Source organism: Aedes albopictus, chromosome 1, assembly GCF_035046485.1.
Source record: "Aedes albopictus strain Foshan chromosome 1, AalbF5, whole genome shotgun sequence".
NCBI classification, from domain to species: Eukaryota; Metazoa; Arthropoda; class Insecta; order Diptera; family Culicidae; genus Aedes; species Aedes albopictus.
Window position 1 is genome coordinate 328,967,004 of NC_085136.1, and position 25,713 is coordinate 328,992,716.

Sequence of the window (25,713 nt, forward strand, 5' to 3'; positions counted from 1 at the left end):
GCGCGTTCACATTATAGACACAGACACAGGTGTTAGTAAGGGGGGACCGAAATAACCCGCGGTCGACTCGGGATTAGTTGGTTGGGATTTTGGGATGTAAATGTTACGGGTGAGGATTATTTAGGATGACATTATAACAAACACATATTTACACATTATGTACGCTCCGTGCGCGGACAACGATCTCATCTCTAACTCTGACTCTGAACACTCCTGCAACCCCTTGAAAACCCCTGCATTATGGATCGACGGATATTGGTCAAGCCAGTACACCGCAACAACAGCGACCAGATCAGATACTCAAGTACCGGCGGAGGATTTCTGAAAGTACGTCGACCGTCACCAGAACAGCTTTCGGCCAGACAGGTGATGTCCAGAGATCTACCTCAGACCTACGCTGATCCGGAAGAATGGCCGTTATTTATCAGTAATTTTCGCAACAATACGTCGGCTTGTGGGTTCTGTAGGGTAGAAAACCTGGCACGAATCCAGCGTTGCCTGGAAGGCAATGCATTAAAATCGGTACTGTACAGCTTGCTGAATCCGGACTCTGTTCCGGAGGTAATCCACACGCTTTAAACACTGTACGGACAGCCCGAAGTTATTATCAGTAAGCTGATTAGAACTGTTCGGGATGCCCCTGCACCGAAATCAGAACGATTGGAAACCCTAATCGATTTCAGTATGTCTGTCAGGAACCTGGTCAGCCACCTTATCGCCGCAGACCAGCGCAATCATCTCTTCAATCATGTTCTACTACAAGAGCTGGTAGAAAAATTTCCCTCCGGTGTGAAGATGCAGTGGGCTCAACAGTTGATCCAGTTCCCAGATGCGAACCTGCAAACTTTCAGCACGTTTATGTCACTCGTGGTAGAATCGGTGAGCACGTAGTTTTGAACACCGGTAATCAAAGCTACGGACCACAGATGCCAAAATCCAAGGAAAAAGGATATATTCACTCCCATGTGGAAGCTTCCGATGCTATGCGACCGACCCAACACAAGATTGAAGATTTAACAGTCTGTCCCGTCTGGGGAAAGGTCAATCACCGCGTCAAGGACTGCGAATCACTAAAAAAAAGCAGCATTGACAGTCGGTGTAAAACTGACATCTTGGCATTGAAACTTTGTCGCTGTTGCTTCGGCCAACACGGACATAGACCGTGTAGGAGTTCAGCTAAATGTGAGGTTGATGAATGTCAGTATCGTGACCATCCCTTGGTACACGCTTCGACGCCAGCGAAAGCAGGAATCTCTTCGTCCACTGAAGCAACGGAAAATCACGCATACCATCACTGTGGACAATCCATACTTTTTCGCATCATTCCGGTAACTATACGGGGCCGTTGAAATTCATTGATACCTTCGCCTTCCTGGACGAGGGATCGTTAGCTACTTTGGTGGAAAATGGTCTAGTCAAACAGTTAGGTCTTCAAGGCCCCGTAATCCCTCTGTGCTCACAAATCGTCTCACTTGACATCTCAGAGTTAGGCTGCTAAGAAGGATATCTCTAGAACAACTTGAATCTGCCTACGCAAACGTTCTGCTTTGAGGAACTCCAAGAAAAGTACCAGCACCTGGCAGAATTGCCGATCCACAGCTATAAGAAGGCGATTCTTCAACTATTGATTGGTCTACGAAAGCTATCTCTAGAAGTACCGCAAAAGATCGTACAAGGAACTGGAAGCCCTAGAAGCTACAAAAACGCAGGTAGGCTAGTGTGTATACAGAAGCCTATCAGAGGATCATGTTGCAAAGCATTTCAGTTACGATATTTGCTAGTGTGACACGAACAGCCTAGATAACCTGATTCGCGAGTACTTCGACGCAGAAGACACGGAACTACGTACGACGAAACCGCTTTAATCGGATGGCGTCCGAAGAGCACGGAGTATTCTTTTGACTGTCACGCCGAGGACCTGGGATCGAATCCCACTCCCGACAAACTCACAAAAAATGTGAGTTCTTCCTTCGGAAGGGAAGTAAAGCGTAGGTCCCGAGATGAACTAGCCTAGGGCAAAAAATCTCGTTAATACAGATAAAAAAAAGGTTTACAATGGCCCTACAACGCTTAAAGTGCTTTGAGAAACGTATGTCACGTGACTTAGGTCTCAAGGTAAATCGGTATAGACAAATACAGGAATATCAAGACAAGGGTTATGCGCATCATGCCAAGGAAGTATAACTGAACGAAGCCGATCCCAGACGCATACGGTATCTTCTGTTGGGCGCTGTCGTAAACCCCAAGAAACCTTCCAAGGTCCGGATAATTTGGGACGTGGCGGCAAAAGCCGACGTTATTTCGTTGAACACATTCCTGCTCCCGGGGCCTGACTTCATGTTTCCATTACCTTCCGTTCTATTCCGATATCGCCAGTATCCGGTGGCCATCTGCAGTAACATTATGGAAATGTTTCACCAAATTCGTGTCACCACAGGTGACCGACACGCCCAGCGCTTCCTATGGTGTGACTCCGCTGAAGAATCACCAGAAGTACATATTCGTGATGGATGTCCTAACTTTTGGATCAGCAAGCTCCCCTTCGTCAGCACAATTTGTTCAAAATCGGAACGCGAAGGACTATCAAATCCAATTTCCCAGGGCGGCATTAGGTCGACGATTACCTCGACAGTTTTGAGGAAGAAGCAGAAGCGGAAGCGTTGCGTTCAAAAGGCGGATTTGAGATTCGGAATTGGTCGAGCAACAGAATGGCAGTTCTGAAACATCTAGGTGAAACACCGAAGGCTACCACGAAAAACCTGACAGTAGTGGATTCCGGTGAACCCGAGAATGTGCCCGGCATGCTCTGGCTGGATGACAGAAACCGACACGCTGTGTTTCTCAACGAAGTTCAGGGCGGAAATAGAGGAACTCTTCCAATCAAAGGCTGTTCCTACGAAACGGCAAATATGTACTGAAAACCGTAATGAGCCTTTCCGATCCGCTCGAGCTTCTTGCGTCTTTTCTTGCGCATGGCAAAATCATTATGCAGAATATATGGCGAAGCCAAGTGAACTGAGACGAATGCGTGAATGACGGCACCGCTACCGCTGTTCAGGAAATGGATCGAACTGTTTGATCAAGTTGCAGAGATACAGATAAATACCTCGCTGCTACTTCAAGGCCGCCAGCTTGGAACGGTATGGCACATTGCAAGCACATCTGTTTGTTGACGCCAGCGAGGCGGCATACTCTGCTGTAGTGTACTTTATAGGCTGACCAGATTTGTCCCGTTTAAATACGGGACACATTTCGGAAACTCAACAAAAAGAAAATCAATGTCCAAAAACAGAACTGCATGTTATAAATAATGCTATTTCAGCTAGAAAGAACGAATAATTGAGTCAAAAACGTTAACTATGCTCCAATGACGAGTGTTTGAAAATTTGGTTGTCCCGTTAAATACGGGACGGATGGTCAGCCTAGTACTTTAGGATAGTCGATGCGGAAGGAAATCCGCAATCTTCAATTGTAACTGCCAAAACTAAGGTTGCGCCGATAAAATATACTTCCATTCCGCGTTTGGAGAATCACACGGTTCCAATGCACCAGCGCTTCTGCTGGTCAGATTCCAAAACAGTTTTGGCCTGGGTTCGTTCAGATCATCGCAGATAGTCGCAGTGTGTAGCTTGTCGTGTTGGAGAAGTACTCTCGTTGTCGTCGGAAAACGAATGGACATGAGTCCCAAGCGGACTCAATATTGCCGACGAGGTCAGAAAGAGGAGCAACAACTTTCGAAAAACAAAGTCGAGTTTTCACGCCACTTATTGTGGTTCTCATAGAAATGGTCTTTTAAGGATATACTATCTGGGATTGTCAGAGAAATTCCTTTTAAAAAAAGAACTAGGAAATATCTTCGGTAATATACTGACGGGAATCTTTGAAAGAATTCAGAAAGGAATATTCAGAAAACCAAGAAATGCTCAGTGATATTGTTAAAGGAATTTCCAGAGGAGTTTTCCAGAAAACTTCTAGAGAAAAAGTTGGAGGAATTTTTGAGGTAGTTTTCAAAGAAAGTCCTGGAGGAATTCCACGACCAAAAATTGAGTAAGATTTTGTAAAAAAAAATCGGAAAGCATCCTGAAAGAGAAAGAATCCCTTGAAAAACCCGCTGGCAAGGAAATCTTCGATAAAACTTTCAAAATGTTTTTGAGCAAACTTTGACGAAATTTCCATAGGGTAGCCTCTTAACCATCCGAGTGCATTGAAAAATGAAAAAAATGTGATAATGTTCTAGACGATTTTTTTTTTTTTTTTTATTTGGTGATTTTAACTATAGCTATTTCTTCACAGCGTTCAGGAAGAATCCCTGAAGCATCTGTTCGCGCGTCACAAGAACGGTTTTCGGACACTACTAAAAACTCGCGGTAACTTAAGAAGAACGACACTTTATTACGCGAACAGACAGATAACTTATTGCCGAAACAAACGAAAAGTCCTCTTGTCTTCGGCGGTATATTTACTTCTAATTAATTGCTTATGTACAAAAAAACAGCTGACCGGCGATCGAGAGGCGATCGTACGCAGAGTCTATTGAACTGCTACCTGCTAGGCCCGATCGTTGCCTAAAGCGAAACGGGCCAAGAAAAAGCGGGTGACAGAACGAGATGACCAACAGTTCCACGACTGTGGAACATGTTTGGTCACTCACTCTCTTCCTATCTATCCCTTGCACGACCAGCATCTTTTAGAAAAAAATCTATTGTAAATATATTGCAGGCATTGATAAAAGAAGTTCTGGAGATATCTTTGAAGGAATTTTACAAAAAAAAAATAAAAAGGCTCATCAGGGAAATCTCAGGCCTAATCCTTGGGTAATTTTAGGTACAATTCCTGGAAAATCCTGGAGGAATCTTCGCAAAGCTGTTTAGATGCATTCTGGGAGGAATTTCAGGAAGATGTTCTGGAGTAGCAATTAAAAAAAATCTTCGGCGGAAGCTCCTCGGAGAAGATTTTGGTGAAATAATTGGAGTAATCCTTATACAAAAAACCTCCAAACGAAGGGAAATTTTGAAGAATCCTCGGAGAAACTTAAAATAATTTCGGGTAATCCTTAAAATAATTTCTGAGGGGGATCCGCGGAGGAATCCTCACTGAAACTTTGTAAGAGTTGTCGAAAGAGTTTCTGCAGCAATTGCGGAATGCGTTGAGCTTCTGGTGGAACTTTCGTGTACCTATCTTGTTACCCGTTTCTGTTTTGTAGCGAAGTTGGTTAATGCATCCTGTCTAGCGTATTGGGATACATGGGTTCAAATTCCGGGGGTGGAAGCTCAGGTAAAATATTATCTCCTGGGCGCCCATTAAAAACACCACCCCCGGCGAAGACTGGCGCTCGAGCCTAGCTATTTAGCACTGTAGTTGGAGGAAATGCCAATGCAGAACCCGTAGCTTCCGGGAAGGTAAGCCCAGCTCCCTGGGTTAGTGGGTTGGTGTCAGGCCCTGCGAGCCAGCCGTAAAAAAAACTAGCACCGGAAAATCAACAAGAGAAGAATGCGAACCGATACCAATGGCGACGACCACAGCGACGAAAAGGGACTTGCGATTGGAAGCTCGGTACGTGGAACTGCAGATCTCTCAACTTCATCGGGAGCACCCGCATACTCGCCGATATACTGAAGGACCGCGGGTTCGGAATCGTAGCGCTGCAGGAGGTGTGTCGGACAGGATCTATGGTGCGAACGTTTAGAGGTAATCATACCATCTACCAGAGTTGCGGCAACACACGTGAGCTGGGAACAGCTTTTATAGTGATGGGCGACATGCAGAGGCGCGTGATCGGTTGGTGGCCGATCGACGAAAGAATGTGCAGGTTGAGGATCAAGGGCCGATTCTTCAACATTAGCATAATAAACGTGCACAGCCCTCACTCCGGAAGCACTGATGATGACAAAGACGCATTTTACGCGCAGCTCGAACGCGAGTACGACCGCTGCCCAAACCACGACGTCAAGATCATCATAGGGGATCTAAACGCTCAGGTAGGCCAGGAGGAGGAATTCAGACCGACGATTGGAAAGTTCAGCGCCCACCAGCTGACGAACGAAAATGGCCTACGCCTCATCGATTTCGCCGCCTCCAAGAACATGGCCATTCGTAGCACCTTCTTCCAGCACAGCCTCCCGTATCGTTACACCTGGAGATCACCACAACAAACGGAATCGCAAATCGACCACGTTCTGATTGATGGACGGCACTTCTCCGACATTATCGACGTCAGGACCTATCGTGGCGCTAATATCGACTCTGATCACTACCTGGTGATGGTTAAACTGCGCTCAAAACTCTCCGTTATTAACAACGTACATTACCGGCGACCGCCCCGGTACGATCTAGAGCGACTGAAGCAACCGAATGTCGCCACCGCATACGCGCAGAATCTCGAGGCAGCGTTGCCGGATGAGGGTGTGCTCGATGTGGCCCCTCTAGAGGACTGCTGGAGTACAATCAAAGCAGCCATCAACAACGCAGCTGAGAGCACTATCGGGTACGTAGAACGGAGTCGACGAAACGATTGGTTCGACGAGGAGTGCAGAGCGGTTCTGGAGGCAAGGGCGTAGCCAGAGGGGGGCAGGGGGGGGGGCCGTGGCCCCCCCCTGGCCGACAGATTTTTTTCTAATTCAAGCCGACTCAAAGATTGTCAATAATTCAAGTGTTCCAGAAAAAAATATTTAAAAAAAAAACTATTCTCTAGACTATTACAATAATAGAGGTTTTTATCCACAATTATCCACCCTTTTTTTTGAGAATCGCTGGTAATTTCGCCAAGTATTTCTCCAAGAGATCTACTTCAATCTTATCATAGAATTTAACCAAATAACAAGCTTGGATGAAAGGTTAAATTTTGAGATGTTTATTCATGGAACACAAAAACAGCATGGCAAGTTTCCGGTAGGGAAAAACAAGGATTTTGTAGAATTATATGCTGCTATAGAGTGCAGTTATATGCTATTGCTACACGAATTTTCACTTGTATTCAATTCAAACAAACGTCATGCTAAGATAATAATACCTGGGATTTCTTTACAAATTCTTTCAAGGACATCTCCAGAAATTCCTTTAGGCAGTTATTCAGGAACTTTTCCAAGGATTCTTTCAGAAATTCCTCAAGGAACATATCCAGGAGTTTCTCTTTCGTATTCATGGATATCTTGCAGGGTTCAGATAGTTTTTTTAGGGTTTGTTCCAAGAAATGCTTCAAGAATTCCCCCCACGATTCCTTCAGTTTTTTATAAATACTTCTGCAAGGATACATCGATGAATTCCTTCAGGAATTTTCCATAGCTTCCTTCAGTGATTCTAGCATAGATTGCTCCAGAGAGTTTTCCAAGAATTCCTGTATGGGTTTCACCAGGCATTCCTCCGGGAATTCCTCCTGGCATATCTTTAGAAGTTCCTTCAGTGATTGTTCCAGTGCTTTTTTCGATAATTCCTCCAGAAATTTCCAGGAGTTCCTTAAATCATTGTACAAAACATTCTCCATCCAAAAATGCCAACAATAATTCATTCAAAAAATATTGCAGACATGGATGCCTTTATTTTTTTTCCTACAGAAATTCTTCCAGGAATTTGTTAAAAAAGCTTTCCTGGGATTTCCTAAGGAACTTATCGTGGTATTGCTTCCGGGGTTCCTCCAGATTTTCCTTCAAGCATTCCTCCAAGAATTCGACCGGCAATATCTTCTGTGTTTATTTCAGAAACAACTCCAGGAATTATTAAAAAAAATCCTCCAAGGGTTCCCCCAGGAACACTTTTTAGAATTCCTTCAGAAGTTCTCCAAAAAATAATCCAATACTTCCTCCAGGAACTATTTAGGAATTCCCCAGGATTTCTCCTGGGGTTTCTTCAGGAACTGCTACAGGGATTCCTCAAGGTGTTCTTCCACGAACTCTTATTAATATTCCTTCAGGATTTCTCCAAGGATTCCATCTGCAATTTCTTCAGAAATTTTTACTGGGAATTCTCCATGAATTTCTTCAGAGATTCCTCTAAGAATTATTCCAGGAATCCTCTGGGAATTGAAATGCGTATAGATATTTCTCCATAAATTCCTCCAGGAATTCTTATAGAGATTCCTCCAGGAGTATTTCTAGAGATTCCTCTGTCAATCTCTACGGGTATTCTTCTAGGATATCCCCCAGGGATTCCTCCAAGAATTTCTGCAGGACTTAACTCGGGACTCCCTTCTGTGATTCTTTCTCAAACAAATTATTTTAAGCATCCTCTAAAGATTCACCCACGAACTGTTTTAGGGTTCCTCCAGCAATTACTCATTGTATTTTTTAAGGAACTTTTCTAGGAATTGATTCAGTACTTCCTCCAGGAACTGCTTAGGGATTCCCTTAGTAATTCCTCTTGAAATTTCCTCCGGGTTTCCTTCTGGAGTTTCTTCAGAAACTCTTCTAAGGATTCCTCCCGAATTTGTTCAAGAATTCGGCCGAGAGGATAGTTCAGCTCTTCCAGGTAAGAAGCTGGTATATGTCTGGCCGAAGTTGGTGATGCTGCGCGCCTAATTAGACCGAAAAACTGTTCCAGAACTTGCAAAAAAAAACACTGCTACCGACTTCCACAACGTGCGAAAAGTACAACCGAAGCTAGAACTCCATTGTGTTGCGCTGTTGGACAACCGTCCATGGTCCGCTCATCCGTCGGCCGAGAGGATAGTTCAGCTCTTCCAGGTAAGATACTGGTATATGTCTGGCCGAAGTAAGTGATGCTGCGCGCCTAATTAGATCGAAAAACTGTTCCAGAACTTGCGAAAAAATATTGCCACTGGCTTCCACAAAGTGCTGAAAGTACCACCGAAACTGGCTTCCATCATGCTGCAACTCCATTGCGCTGCGCTGTTGGACAACCGTCCATGGTCCGCTCATCCGTCGGCCGAGATCCATCTTGTTGCTACTCTATTGCGACGTCCACGGGCCGCTCTTCCGCCGGCCTAGAGGAAAATCCAGCTCTTCCATAACGTGCGTATAATAGCATCGAAATTGACTTCCGTATTGCTGCAACTGCGATGTACTATTGGACAACCGTCTATGGTCCGCTCATCCGTCGGCCGAGAGGGTAGTTCAGCTCTTCCAGGTAAGATGCTGGTATATGTCTGGCCGAAGTTAGTGATGCTGCGCGCCTAATAAAATTAATGAATTGTTCCAGACCACACGCGCGTCCGAAAGGGGCTCATCTGCCAACCGAAGAGATTGCAAAACCCGTCAGCCGTATTTCTTCACCACCGTTCTCACCAGTCATCGTCACCTCACAAATGAATTTGATATATTTTTCTATAATTAAATTGTAACAGCTTATGCACTTCCTTCAAAGAGATATAATTCTCACTGGAAGTGCCATTGTAATGTATTTTGAAAAGAAGAGGAGGTTTTATGCCTTTGGGAGAAGGGATTCAAATGGACATTCCACTCCCAGGGGCTTTTCCCTGCTCCTAATAAAGAAGATAAAGAAGTTAAAAAAAAAGAATTCCATCTGCGATTTCTTGAGGAATTATTTCTGGTATTCCTATACGAATTCCCTAAGAGATTCATCCACGAATTTCTTCAGGAATTCCTCAGGAATTACTCCAGGAAATCCTTCAGGGATTCCTTCAGAAATTCTTCGAGGATTTTTTCTAGGAATACCTTCTGGATTTTTTCCAGAAATTCCGCCAAGAAATATTCCAGTATTCCCTCCAGGAACTGCTACAGGCATTCCTCCAGGATTTGCACTAAAATCTCCTCCAGGAACTTTTCTAGTGAATTTTCCAGGGATTTCTTCAGAAATTCCTCCGGGAATTTCTCAGGCGATTTTTTCAGAAATTTCTCCCAGAGCTCCTCTAGAGATTCCCCCAGAAATTCATCCACAAATTGTTGAAGGAATTACTACAGAGATTCCTTCTAGAATTCCTCCAAGGATTCCGCCAGCAATTCCCAAAGGATAACTTCCAGCAATTCCTCCAGGATTTTATTTAGGAATTTCTCCAAGAACTATTCCAGGAAATTCTCCAGGAATTACCCCAAGAATTTCATCAGGAATACCTCCTGAAATTTCTCTAGGAATTGATCCAGGAATTGCTCCTGGACATCCTTCAGAAGTTATGTCAACAATTTCTCCAAGATTTTTTCCAGAAATTCTTCTGGAATTTTTTTAGACATTCTTCCAGTAAATTCTCCAGGAATACCCTCAGGATTTTTTCAGGGATTCCTCCAGGAAATCCTTCGAAGATTCCTCCAGGAAATCCCCCAGAATTTCCTCTCAAGATTATTTTTGGAAATCCTCTAGGGATTTCTTCATAAATTCTTCCAGGAAGTTACCAGGAAGTCCAGGAAGAATACCATCAGCATTTTTTCAGGGATTCCCCCATGAATTTCTTTACAAACTGCTTCTAGGATTCCTCCAAGGATTTCTTCAGATTTACTTCGAGGATTTATCCAAGAATTCCACCAGAAATTCCGCTAGAAATTCCTCCGGGGTTTTCTCAAGGGATTTTTTCAGAAATAGAAAAATAATAGAATAAAAATAGAAATTTCCCAGAATTCGTCTAAAAATGCATCCAGTAATTCTTCCAAAAATTCTTCTAGAGATTCCTCCAGAAATTCCCAAAGAAATACCTCTAGGAGTTTCTCCAGGATTTTATCCAGGAATTTCTCCAGGAACTTATCTAGGAATTACTCCTGAACATCTTACAGAAATTATGTCAACAATTCCTCTAGGTTACCGATAAAGTCCTTTCTTTTTGGTTTCGTTACAGATATAGACAATTTGTCCCATCAATGTTTTTATTATAAGTTAGCAAATAATTTAGTTTTAAACCCATAATTCCGTCCTTCCCAATTTTATTTTATTTTTTTTCAATCCTTGACCTCGAAACAGCCGCGAGTACTTCGGTTTCCCAAACTAACATAGTTTTAAGGCAGTAATAAATTGTAAAATATAAAATCAATGTAAAAACATAAGATTTCGGCTCAGTTATGCCCATGTGGCGCCCGAGCCTTCCAAATAAACGAATAAATAAAAAAAATCCTCTAGGTATTTCTTCGGGAATTTCTCATGAGATTCCATCAGGAATTGCTTAAAGGATTCCTCCAGAGATTTCTCCATGGAATCTCTTCAGGAAATTCTTTGAAGATTCCTTCAGGAAATCCTGCAGAAGTTTCTCCAAGGATTCGTCCAGGAAATCCCCCAGGGATTTCTTCAGAAATTCTTCAAGAATATTCTCCAGGAATACCTTCATGAATTTTTCAGGGATTCCTCCAGGAATGACACCAGGAATTAATCAAGGAACACCATCAAAAATTAGGGATTGCTTCAGAAATTCTTCCAGGGTTTTTTCAAGGAATACTTTCTGGAAATCTTCCAGTTTTCCCTCCAGGAATCGCTACAGATATTTCTCTAGGAATTCCGCTAAAACTCGTCCAGGAACTTTTTCAGGGATTTTTCCAGAGAATTCTCCAGGAATTCCTTCAGAGATTTCTCTTGAAATCCCTCCGTGAATTTCTGAGGTGATTTTTTTCTGAAATTTCTCCCAGAGCTTCTGCATAGATTCCCAGAAATTCATCCAGAAGTTGTTGAAGGAATTCCTACAGAGAATCCCTCACGGATTCCGCCAGCAATTCCCAAAGGAGAACCTCCAGCAATTCCTCCAAGATTTTATCCAGGAATATCTCCAAGAACTATTCCAGGAAATTCTTCAGGAATTACCCCAAGAATTTCATCAGGAATTCCTCCAGAAATTTCTCTAGGAATTGATCCAGGAATTGCTCCTGGACATCCTTCAGAAATTATGTCAACAATTTCTCCAGGAATTTTTCCAGTAATTCTTTTGGAGATTTTCGCAGAAATTCTTCCAGGAAATCCTCCAGGAATACCCTCAGGAATATTTCAGGGTTTCCTCCAGTAAATCCTCCAGAGGGATCCTGTAAATCCTCTAGGGATTTCTTCATAAATTCTTCCAGGAAATTCCTGGAGAAATACCATCAGTAATTTTTCAGGGATTCCCCCAGGGACTTCTTAACAAACTGCATCTAGGATTCCTCCAGAGATTTCTTCAGGCATTCTTTCAAGGATTTATCCAAGAATTCCTCCAGAAATTCCGCTAGAAATTCCTCCAGGATTTCAGAAACAGACAAATATAGAATAGAAATAGAATTCTCCCAGAATTTCTCTAGAAATTCATCCAGTAATCCTTCCGAGAATTTCTCTTAGAGATTCCTCCAGATATTCCCAAAGAAATACCTCTAGTAATTCCTCTAGGTATTCGTCCAGGATTTTATCCAGGAATTTCTCCAGGAATAAACCCAGTAATTTCATCAGGAACTACCCCAGGAATTGCTCCTGAACATCTTTCAGAAATTATGTCAGCAATGTCTAGGTTTTTCTCTAGGAATTTCTCCCGAGGTTTTATCAGGAATTGCTTCCTGATTCCTCCAGATATTCCTCCAGGGGATTTTCCTCCTGAAGGGATTCCTCCAGAGATTTCTCCATGAAAAATCTCTTCAGGAAATTCTTTGAAGATTCCTTCAGGAAATCCTCCAGAAGTTTCTCCAAAGATTCTTCCAGGAAATCCTCTAGAGATTTCTTCAGAAATTCTTCAAGAATATTCTCCAGGAATTCCTTCAGGAATTTTTCAGGGATTCCTCGAGGTATTCCACCAGGGATTCCTCCAGATATTCCTCCAGGGATTTCTTCACAAATTTCTTCAAGGAAACCCCCTGGGATTCCTTCAGGAATTCCTTCGAGAATGTCTCCAGGAACTCCACTTGCAATTCCACTAGAAATTCCTCCAGGAATCTCTCAAGGGGTTCTTTCAAAAATAGAAAAATAACAGAAATATAAACAGAAATCTCTCAGAATTCTTCTGGAGATTCATCTAGATATTCATCCAGTAATTCTTTCAAGGATTCCTTTAGAGATTCCTCCAGAAATTTCCACAAGAATACCACTAGGAACTCTCCAGGAATACTTTGAGGAAATTTTCAGGGATTCCTCCAGATATTCCTCCAGCAATTACTTCAGGGATTTCTCCACGAATTTTTCGAGGGATATTTCCAGAGATTCCACCAGGGAATCCTCCAGAAATTCCTCCAAGGGTTCTTTCAGGAAATCCTCCTGGAATTTCTCAAGGGATTTTTTTCAGAAATTTCTCCCAGAATTCTCCTAGGGATTCCAAGAATTCACCCAAAAAATTGCTCAAGGAAATTCTCCAGGATTTTTTTCAGGAATTACGCCAGGAATTTGCTCAGAAGTTTCTAAAGGCATTCCTCCAAGGATTCCTTCACAAATTTCTCTATGATTTCATATAGGAATTTTTAAAGACATTTCTTATGAAATTTTACTAGGGATTCCGTCCAGAATTCCTCCAGGAATTTTTCCAGAATTTCCTCCAAGGAATCCTCCAGAAATTTATCCAGGATTTCCTCATGAGATCTCTTCAGAAATTTTACTAGGTATCTCTCCCATAATTTATCCAGGAATTCGCACAGGTTTATTTTTTGAAATTCTTACAGGAATTCCTTCTGGAATTCAAAAATTAAAAAAAACTGGAGGAATTTCTCCAGCAAATAGTATTGGAAGATACATGGAAGCATACAGGAACCGGGTAATTCTAGGTTTATCCTCAAAAGAGTTCGTCATTTCCAAAAGAGTTCAACTATAATTTTTGATGAATGTTTTGTAGACTTTGACAAAAAAATCAGAGCAAAATATTGCCCGAGTAAATAAAAATCCTTAATCTTCCAGAAATTGGCCATCGCTACCAGCACCACGTTGATTTGCGTAGATCAGGCGAGTTTTTGTTAACGTATTGTACAAAATACAACAGGGTTAAGGGTAAAATAAAGCTTTTAGAATATAATGTTATTATATTCAATTTCATCGTGTTGCGTTTAGTTATAAAAGCTACACACTAAGAATAAATCACAGAATTCTGTGAAATTTCACCGAAATCTCAACAGCAGAATTTTCGGTTAACTGTTCGATGATTTTTTGATTCACCGAACAATCTGTAAAAATTGAGAATGCTCATCTGTCAAATTCACCGAACATTTCGGTGATTTTTTTTTTTTACAGATTTTCTGTGAAATTTTTGTTTATTTTTGCAGATTTCACAGAACTTTCGGTGACTTTTCTGCATGTTAACGGTGATTTTTTAGTTAGATTTATTACGATTTACCAAATTATTCGGAGTATCTTATTTTATTAAATCATCATCAGAAACAAATTCAAATCATTCACATATAAATTTGACGAAAATAGTTGTTTTAGATGATCTTGCAACGAAATTTTGCGACGTATGCAGGCCAAGATCTGGGCACTTGAACCCGGCAGAAACAGCAGATAATTGACTGGAACAAAATAAATATTATTAGGGTGTAATTAGTACTTACGGAATATACCAACCATCTCCTCGTCCTGCTGTTGAAAATCATCCAAAACTTCTTTTATAATTGTATAATTCTGCTGATTTTCCGATTACTATCTTTGCCCGCAGCTTCACGGAATAACAATAAAAACCAATCAAGTTTGTTTTGACAACTCGGGTAATGGTTTCACAGAAATTCGGTGAAAATTTTGATGTTTACCGAACCGCAATGTGATTTATTCACCTTCACCGAACAACTGTGAAGTTTTGACAGTTGGATTGGAATTTCACAGAAAGATCTGTAAAAACATATTTTACAGTTTCGATTCGGTGAATTATTTCACAGAATTCTGCGATTCATTCTTAGTGTGTAGTAGGTACATTTTTACTAAGGTTGCTTGCCCCCCCCCCCCCCCCCCCCGACCGAAAAGCTGGCTACGCCCTTGTCTGGAGGAGAAGGATGCAGCGCGGGCGGTAATGCTGCAGCATGGAACCCGACAGAATGTGGAGCGATACAGACAGAAGCGGAAGCAGCAGACCCGTCTCTTCCGGGAGAAAAAGCGCCGCCTGGAAGAAGCGGAGTGCGAGGAAATGGAACTGCTGTGCCGTTCACAAGAAACACGTAAGTTCTACCAGAAGCTCAACGCATCCCGCAAAGGCTACGTGCCGCAAGCCGAAATCTGCAGGGATAAGGACGGGAGCCTCCTGACGGACAAACGTGAGGTGATCGAAAGGTGGAAGCAGCACTTCGACGAGCACCTGAATGGCGAAGAGAATGTAGGCACGGAGGACCAAGGCAGCGGAGGAAATGACTATGTTGGTGCAGCAGAGGACGGGAACGAATCAACTCCCACGCTGAGGGAAGTTAAGGATGCCATCCACCAGCTCAAAAACAACAAAGCGGCTGGTAAGGACGGTATCGCAGCAGAACTCATCAAGATGGGCCCAGAAAAGTTGGCCACCTGTCTGCACCAGTTAGTAGTCAAGATCTGGGAAACTGAACAGCTACCGGAGGAGTGGAAGGAAGGGATAATCTGTCCCATCCACAAGAAAGGCGACAAGTTAATGTGTGAGAACTTTCGAGCGATCACCATTTTGAACGCCGCCTACAAAGTGCTATCCCAGATCATCTTCCGTCGTCTTTCACCTAAAGTAAATGAGTTCGTGGGAAGTTACCAAGCCGGTTTCATCGACGGCCGGTCGACAACAGACCAGATCTTCACCGTACGGCAAATCCTCCAGAAATGCCGTGAATACCAGGTCCCAACGCACCACCTGTTCATCGACTTCAAAGCGGCATACGACAGTATCGACCGCACAGAGCTATGGAAAATTATGGACGAGAACAGCTTTCCCGGGAAGCTGACTAGACTGATAAGAGCAACGATGGACGGTGTGCAGAACAGCGTAAGGATTTCGGGTGAACTATCCAGTTCATTTGAATCTCGACGGGGACTACGACAAGGTGATGGACTTTCCTGCCTACTATTCAACATCGCCCTGGAAGGTGTTATGCGACGAGCCGGGCTCAACAGCCGGGGTACGATCTTCACGAAATCCAGCCAATTTGTCTATTTTGCGGATGACATGGATATTATTGCTAGGACATTTGGAACGGTGGCAGAACAGTACACCCGCCTGAAACGTGAAGCAGCAAAGGTCGGACTGGTGGTGAATGCGGCTAAGACAAAGTACATGCTGGTAGGTGGGACTGAGCGAGACAGGACAAGCCTTGGCAGCAATGTTACGATAGACGGGGATACTTTCGAGGTGGTAGAAGAATTCGTTTACCTCGGTTCCTTGCTAACGGCTGACAATAACGTGAGCCGTGAAATACGAAGGCGCATCATCAGTGGAAGTCGTGCCTACTATGGGCTCCAGAAGAAACTGCGGTCAAAAAAGATTCACCCCCGCACCAAATGTACCATGTACAAAACGTTAATAAGACCGGTGGTTCTCTACGGGCATGAGACGTGGACGATGCTCGAGGAGGACATGCAAGCACTCGGAGTTTTCGAGCGACGGGTACTAAGGACGATCTTCGGCGGCGTGCAGGAGAACGGTGTGTGGCGGAGAAGGATGAACCACGAGCTCGCTGCACTTTATGGCGAACCCAGCATCCAGAAGGTAGCCAAAGCCGGAAGGATACGGTGGGCAGGGCATGTTGCAAGAATGCCGGACAACAACCCTGCAAAGTTGGTGTTTGCTAACCATCCGGTTGGTACAAGAAGGCGTGGAGCGCAGAGAGCACGATGGGCGGACCAGATGGAGCGTGATCTGGCGAGTGTTGGGCGTGACCGACGTTGGAGAGCTGCAGCTGCAAATCGAGTATTATGGCGGCAAATTGTTGATTCAGTATTATCATGAATTTGATGTTAACTAAATAAATGAATGGGTTCAAATTCCATCAGAACCATTATTGTGTATATTTTTGCATTTAACATTTAGTTTTTTTTCAACACATTTGGATTTTCAGTAGTATGTACATAACTGAATTCCCTGAAAAAAAAATCTCCCATGGTAACCAGATCATTCCCATTCACCAATCATCCAAAGGTCACCATCCATAAGCAGTAAAACCCGACAGGAAATCTCCTTGTTAAAAATGAAATGGAAAATTGACCAAAATTGTTCTTCTTAAATCTTCCCTAAATCGCCAAGCGGAAAGAGGATGTCAAACCAACTTCCATGGGCGAAGAAAAGAAAAAGGAAAAAGAGAACGAGTAAGGCAAATTTATTCGAAGCAAAAAGCTGGTAGGGCTCATATTTTTACCACCAACCGTCGCGTCGTCCTCTTGAAGCCCAGACCGGAAAGCCCCGCAGGAAATGGGAACCGTAGCGGGGACCGGAGATAAATTGAAAGATGGGGACAGCTACATAATCCTTATGATTACTCTGGCCGCCGCGTCTCCATCGTGATTTGTTTGAGCTGTTTTTTTTCTGGATGGTCGGGGTTGATGATTTTTTTTCCTTTGCTATCCTTCAAAAACCAATAAACCACAACTATGAGAGTTGGTTTACCTCCTCGGCACCAAAGGTCCGAGAAAATCACGTTAGGAAATAAATATGAGAAATATGACAAGTCGCCTTCCTGTCTCGTCCTTCGGCCTCAAAACGGGGATAAATGACAACGGAGTGCTGCAGGACAAAGGCCTTTCACATTCAGTGATTCTTACCTTTTGTCCGTCCTTCTTCGTTGGGGTCCAGGAAACAAGACGAAAGCGAACCGAGAAAAACCGCAGAGTGAAGGAAGTAATCTTCCAGCGAGAAGCCTGAAGTGTCGCATCTCCGGACCGGATTGGGGGGCGTACTGAGAAGGTCGAAGGAAAATGTAAACATAGATCTCCCCCGCGCTCTCCTGGCCTCACGTCCTGGCGGAAGGATTCACGTGGCACAGACAGACACCTTTACCAGAGCCGGCGATGTCAGAAGCAAAGACAGAGGAAGATTTACGCAGGATTTGCGCCTTGATCCAAGCAAATGCCATGATGACATTATCGGTCAGTCAGCGCCAGCCAACCAGCCAGCGGTGGAGATCCGCGTAGATGAAGTGGCAACGGTGAAAGTAATCCCGATTTGGCCTGAAAGTTAAGGGAGGGTTCCCAATATAGTGGGAGGTAAAAAATGAACAATTTAGTTAAAGAAGATGTTCGATTGTCATGTCACTGAATAAAGTCGGTAACAAGGTATTTTAAGGAGTTCTTCAAGAATTCCTCCAGAGATTTCTCCAGACTCTGCTGCAGGGAAATTCATCTTTATTTTTTTTTCTAAAAATTCTTCTTGGGATCTCCAGAGGTTTCTCCAGGAGTTCTAATAGGGATTCTGCAACGATTCCATTAACAATTCCGTCAGATATTTCTTCAAAAATTCCTCCAGTAATTGGTTGTGCAATAATGAATCCTTGTAGGAATGTCTGCATGAATCCCATGGAGATTTTAATAGAAGAATTAAAAAATGTCAATGAATTCCTTTGAAAATTCTTCAGGGATTAATACAGGGATTCATATTTCATGAAAATGATTATTCGTAAGTGTGTTCAGTATTAGTAAACATTAGATCTTGATATTTTATTGTAGAGAGTTAGCTTAAGACGTTTGTCTTTACTAGTGGTTAGAGAAGAACTAAATTTATTTTCTAATTTGACATTACAGCTATGGTCCAATGCACGAGCTTGCGCTGGCCTGCTTGCTCTCACAGAAAGTTTGACGTTTGAGAGGTGCCGACACCGCTCAAACGTCAAATTTCGTGTGAGAGTAAGCAGGCCAGAATAAATTCGTGCAGTGGACCATATACATATATCAAGACTTGCTGAGATTCGTCTTCAACACTCCTCCTCAAGCCGCTGAAATTCCCATCATCTTCCGACATTCTTCAAACTTCGTCCGCTGCAGTGGTTTGGTGAGACCATCGGCAATTTGTTCCTCCGTGCCAATGTACTCCAATTTTACCACACCACGGCTGAGGGCATCCCTGATAAAGTGGTGGCGGATATCAATATGCTTCGTACGAGGATTATACCCACCATTCTTCGCAAAGGCGATGCAGCTCTGATTGTCGCATCTGATCTCGATTGCTTCGTTGCTGTTATCCAGTCGGGCCGATATTCCACGCCACCAAGAGGCTTCTTGCACGGCAGCAGAAACGGCCATGTATTCAGCTTCACACGTGGATAGGGCTACCATATGCTGCTTCTTGCACATCCAGGAAATCGCGCCGCCTTGTGCCATGAAAACGTTCCCGTAGTCGATTTCCTCTCGTCTGGATCGGATCCCCAATCAGCGTCGCAGTAGCCAATTATACCGGAATCTACGTCCTTCCTGTAGACCAGCTTGAAGCTAGAGGTACCGTGTTCTTCTTCTTCTTCTTCTTCTTGGCGTAACGTCCTCATTGGGACAAAGCCTGCTTCTCAGCTTAGTGTTCTATGAGCACTTCCACAGTTATTAACTGAGAGCTTCCTCTGCCAATGACCATTTTGCATGCGTATATCGTGTGGCAGGCACGAAGATACTCTATGCCCAAGGAAGTCAAGGAAATTTCCTTTACGAAAAGATCCTGGACCGACTGGGAATCGAACCCGTCACCCTCAGCATGGTCATGCTGAATACCCGTGCGTTTACCGCCTCGGCTATATGGGCCCTGTTAGTTAGAGGTACCGTGTAGATACCGCAGAACGTGCTTCATCGCTTTCCAGTGCTTGACTCCGGTTTGTTGTTGAAGCGACTGAGCGTATTTACCGCGAAGAGGAAATCCGGTGAAGTGCACTGCGCCAAATACATAAGGCATCCAACGGCTTCCTGATATAGGACGTCCTTCATCAGTGCGTATCCGGCTTCGTTCTTCGGGCTTGCGTCCTTTGAAATGTTTTCGCTGTTGTTCATTGGTACTTTTACGGGTTTGCAATGATCCATATTGAATCGCTTGAGTACCGACTTAATGCAGCCCTCCTGATCCAATGCAATGCTGTCGTTGCTTTTGTCGATCCGAATTCCCAGACATTGTTGCGCCTGTCCTAGATCCTTCATCCGAAAACAATTGGATAACTGTTCCTTCAACTTCTTCGTCCACATTCGGTCATTGCTGAACATCATCAAGTCGTCTACGTATATGGCCACGATCATGACCTTGCCTCCTCAGAAACCGATGTACACGCAAGGATCGTACTGTGTTGGTGTTAATCCAAATCGTCGCAGGGCCGCATCTAGTTCCAAACTCGGCTCGACAGCTTCAAACCGGACAATGCCTTGTTCAGTTTGCACACCATCGTCTTCTGCTTTCCGTCTACGAAGCATGGCGGCTGCTCCGTATAAATCTCTTCGTCGAGATCCCCTTGCAGGAAGGCCGTTACTGCATCCATCTGGTCTATCGCGAGGTCGTGCTTCACAGCGAGGGCGAAAAGGTATCGCAGCAAACTGTATCGCACAACGGGAGCGTACGTTTCATCGTAATCTACCCCCTTTCGCTGGGAATAGCCTTTTATGACCAAACGTGCCTTTTGTCGTTAAGGGTTTCCGGCCGCATCACACTTCGTCTTGTACACCCATTTGCACTTGATCGCTTTCCGGCCATTTGGAAGCGGAGTGAGGGTCCAGGTATTGTTGTCCACCAGCGCATCGAACTCCTCCTGCATGGCACGTTTCCATGCGTCTCTATCGTCCCGAGCCAGCGCTTCTTGGTGCGAAGCGGGGTCGTCTCCTGATGCACCATCCATGCCAGATGCCATCGCTACAAAACCATCGTCATCGTATGGTCTGCCAGTGCTGTCGTCATCAGGGAACCCATGGAAGTCGCTCGAATCATCGTCGGAGGTTGGCTGTGGAACTGGTAAACCGGGTAGGCCAGTGGTATCAACAAGAAAATGTTTGTACTTGCCTGGCAGGACGTGCTCCCGTACGCTGTGCCTCAACACCTTTGACCGAGGTGGTTCTGAAGATTGTCGCGAAGGGAGCACAAGGTCAGTCAATGTAGAAGTGCTTGTATCACAATCTTGGCTTAAAACACATTCACCGTAGTCGTCATCTGATTCCACTTCATCTTCGGTTATTGGAACTTCTGGTCCCGCCACGGGTTGCTCCGGAACGGAGGTCGAACGGAACGGTTTATCGAAATCCAATTGAACTAATGTCGTGGGCCTCCTGCGTGGTTCCGCCGGAGACATCGCATCAGATGGAACGCCTTCGTCCAGAAAAACGACCTCTCGACTCACGATGGTTGACTTCCTCTTCGGATCGTATAACCGATATCCTTTTGTTTCTTCATCGAAGCCCGTTAGAACACATTCTTGGGATTTGGGATCCCACTTGCGTCTCTTCTCCTTAGGAACTTGAACCATTGCTTTCGTCCCAAACACACGCAGATGTGAAAGATTTGGTTTGGATGGACTGGCATGCCTCCTCGGGGGTGATGTTGTGTCCACGAGTCGGAGAACGATTGATGAGGTATACTGCGGTTGACACAGCTTCCGCCCAGAAACCTTTAGGAAGATTGCCCTGGAAGAGCAGACACCGCGCCATTCCCACGATGGTCCGATTGGCGCGTTCCGCCAAGCCATTTTGTTGAGGCGTATACTCGTTAGTCGTCTCGTGCCTGATGCCTTCCTTCTGCAAGTAGTCTTGGAAATGTTTGTTTAGGTATTCCTTACCGTTATCCGTCCGGATTGTTTTAAGCTTATTTCCGCTTTGGCGCTCCGCCATCGCGTGGAATCTCTTTAAGACTCCGAGTACTTCATCTCCAGATTTCGTTTTCAGAAACATGCGCCTCGTCTTGTCGATGAAAGTGATGTAGAATCGGTTCCCATCTATCCAATTCGTTTCCATCGGTCCGCTGATGTCCGAATGAATTACCTGCAGCACATCCGCCGCACGAGTGCCCTTCTTTGGAAATGGTAGCTTCGACTGTTTCCCCATTGAACAAATTCGACAATTGGCACCTACTTCGTTGTGCAACGTGATGCCGGTCGCCAGACCACCAGCAAGCTTCTTCAAATTTTCGGCTCTGAGATGCCCCATCCGTTTGTGCCAAAGCTCGAAACATCCAGCGGCACCACACGACAAAGCCTTTTGCGTGTTACTCACCGCCTGATCCAGCTTGAATTGATGATTTGCGTGGCTGCCAGTTGCCACCAGGTCGCCCCTGGGATTGTGCACTTTGCATCCATCGTTGTCGAACTTGACCGAGTTCCCCTTCTGCAGTGAGTAGAAACCGAGAGAAGATTTGATGTTAATCCGGGAATCAGTTGCATGTCACTGACCGTAACGCCGTCTTGATCGCCTCTGCACTTCGGTTGGAGATTTGCCGCACCGCATGCAACGATATCCATCGTGCCACCATTCGCCGCAACAACCTTACCGTTGGCGTTTTCGAGGTTCTCCAGAAGCTGCTTGTTGCTCGTCATGTGCGCATACGCCGCCGAGTCGAAGATCCACTGGTTCGCGTCCCCCTTGCCAAACGTTGAAAGTACCGTTTGGCCATATAGTCAAAGTCACTGGGCCAAAATCGCTGAAACTGCCAGCTGACAGTTTCAAACAGAGTGAAGAAGAAGAAGAAGAAGAAGAAACAGAACCTCGCGTTGTGGCCATATTGAGCACATTTCCTGCATTGCGGTGGATGGCGTAGGCTGATGTTTCTAGAAATTTTCTTTCCGTTTGTTGGTTGCGAAGGCTTGACTGTTTTTCTGGTTGCTACGCAACGGTCGCTCTTGGAGAACTTTGGTCTTGACGAAGTCTCCTGTTATGGCAACGCCAGAATTTTCCAACGCCATAATCATGGGGTCGATATTCGTCCGGGAGACCAGCCAAGAGGATCATTCCAACCCACACATCCGGTAACTTGAATCCGATGGCGTTCAGCTGGTTCGCTGTCGAAATTACCTGGTTCACGCACTCTTCCATCGAGCCGCACGAGCCCAGATCCGACTTGATGAGCTTGTGGAGCAAGCCGATTTGCCGAGACGGTCCCTTGTCTTCGAACGTCGTTTCCAATTTTTCCCACGCCGCGCGCGCCAATTCCGCGTCTTCGATGTGGACGTAAATTGTGGGGTCCAAGAGCAGGATCAGCTTCAATCTGGCTTGGAGGTCCTTCTTCTCATCGACCGCTTCAAATGTTCCGTCTAGATTCTACTTCGGCTTCACTGCATCCCATGAGTCCTTCCAGCTGCAGGAAAGTTTTCTCAGCAATCTTCCATGCGACCACTTTTCTCGTCCGGCCAATCTCTCGATTGGAGGGAGGCTTGATGATCCACCGGAACTTGAAGTGGAGTTCGATGGCATTTTTACAATGCAACAGGCCCATAACCTGTAGAAAGTTAGCTTAAGACGTCTGTCTTTACAAGTGGTTAGAGAAGAACTAAATTTATTTTCTAATTTGACGTTACAGCTATATATATATCAAGGCTTGCTGAGATTCGTCTTCAACATTTATTCACACATCAGACGACAATAAACAACATATGGGACGCGTCAGAGTAAACAAAACGTGTGTTTCGAAGATAAAATAAAGTTGAGATAATTAACTGTAAACCTCGATCTTTTGGTCTTTTTTCCCTTGCGTCCGCCATATTGGTGACCCCGACGTGATATGAACACGCAACCGTCTGATCTGGAGTGAAAATTCGTGCAACATCTCCACAAATCCTTCGGCAGACTACGCCCTTCACAAGGCGCGACGCGAGACAAGACATAACACTTATCGTTCTTACAATCGTCAAGGATTTAAAAAAATACCTTTTCTGTCGACCGGTTTCGGGCGCGATGTTGCCCATCTTCGGGACAATGTCCGACTGGTTACGCTGTCGTACGATGTTCGTACTCGTCCGCAGAAGAGAAATGTTTTATTTGATGGTGGTGTCGGCCAGATCGAAGAGGCACGATGTGATGGGGGGATCGTCTTCGTTCATCAATGGTTCCACAGTGTTGGTGATGAACATTGATTCCCAGGCGTTTAAATGCGAAGCCTTTCTGACCGGTTTAATCAGCTTTGCATTTTTCCAATTTATATTGTGATGAGATGCCGCCGCATGCGCCGCCACCCCTGATTCGTTGGTTTTGTTTGTTTCAACTGCTGTTTTATGTTCTCTCAGGCGCACCCTCATCTTGCGGCGTGTCTGGCCAATATAGACTGCCGGGCAGTCATCGCAGGGTATTCGATATATTCCTGACTGTTCTTCTGGTGTTACTTTATCTTTCAGGTTACACAATAGGTCCCGAAGTGTGTTGTCGCTCTTGTGTACCACGTGAAGTCCTTGTCGTTGCAGTGTGTTTTTGATTGGGTTTGTGGTTTTTGGGTAAAATGGTAGGCTAATTCGCTTCACTTCTTGTGTGTTGGGCTGCAGTGTTGTAATGTCTTGTCGCTGTTTTTTCCGTTTGTGTTTTTGTAATATTTTTTCTATGAACCTTTTGTCGTACCCATTGACTTCAGCCGCTTTGTAAATCCGAGATTTTTCTTCGTCAAATTCGGTCTTATCCATGGGCACGTTATAGAGCCGGTGCACCATTGAATGGAAGCTTTTTTCTGGGAACCGTAGTGGTTGGAGTCAGAGGTTATGTAGCGGTCTGTTGAGGTTGGTTTTCGGTAGATACCGAATTTCAACGTACCGTCGTCATTTCTGTTTATCGTTAAGTCGAGAAAGGGCAGTGTCCCATTCACTTCTTTTTCAACTGTGAAATCAAGATGAGGGTGCGCCTGAGAGAACATAAAACAGCAGTTGAAACAAACAAAACCAACGAATCAGGGGTGGCGGCGCATGCGGCGCAATAATCAAGCGTTAGTTTGTACGCTTTACGCTATCGTACCGCCGTCGTTGATTTTCGCTCTGTCTTTGAAACGTATTTAATTGTGATAATATAACGCAAAAATTGTAAAAGTGAATTGTATTTGAGCAACATTGCCTTTTTCACTACGCCGTGTTGAGATTTTCTGGTAAACTGTATTTAATACCCGACAATTTAGTGCAATAAATACCCATCACTCTATTGAAATGAAGAATTGCGAGAAATGCACTCTTGCCATCAATATAGACACCGACCTCTACACAGTGTGCGAAGGAAAGTGCGCCAAATCGTTTCACGCAGACTGTGTTGGCGTGACTGAAGATCAATTGTGTGCCTTTTCGAACAATATTGTTTGGATTTGCGATCCGTGTATGGTGCTATTCTGCAGATATCGAGAGCGAACTAATTCTGATGCCGCTACTAACACTGAGGTGTCTCGTCCGTTAGAAGATGAAATTAATGAGTTGAAGAGTACTGTTGCTGAAGTCGTCCAAACGCTTGCAGAGGTGGTTCGGAGACAGGATCCAATTATGCCGTACCAACATTCGACGCCCGTTTCTTCGCCTAAACTTCATGAAGGCAGTAATATGACTGGCTGCACATCAAAACAAACTGAGACTAATAGTGACGAGTTTTCTCTGTATTTGACAAACATTGATAGAAACGCTACTGAAGAAGATATTAGTGTGATGGTATCACGCTCTCTAGATGCCCCAATATTGTCCTGTAAAGATGTAGTGAAACTTGTTCCGAAAGGAAAATGCACTAACACGGTTGATTACATTTCATTCAAAATCGTTTTGAATACAAAGTTGAAATCGTTAGCACTGAATGAATGTACTTGGCCGAAAGGAATAAAATTTCGAGAATTTGTAAGCCGTTCAAATGATACTTGGAAACCATGCTAATGAAGTTTTTTTTTGCTTACATCGATGTAGCGTATATGTTTGTTGCTTTTTGTTCTTTATGATGTCATATGTTGTGATCAAATAGTGAATGTATTGTAGATGATTATTTGAATATTTAAGTTGAGGATTGAATGGTTGTTTTATTGTATATGTTAAGTATGCTGCTATTGTACATCGTTGTAAAGCTATTAGTGAT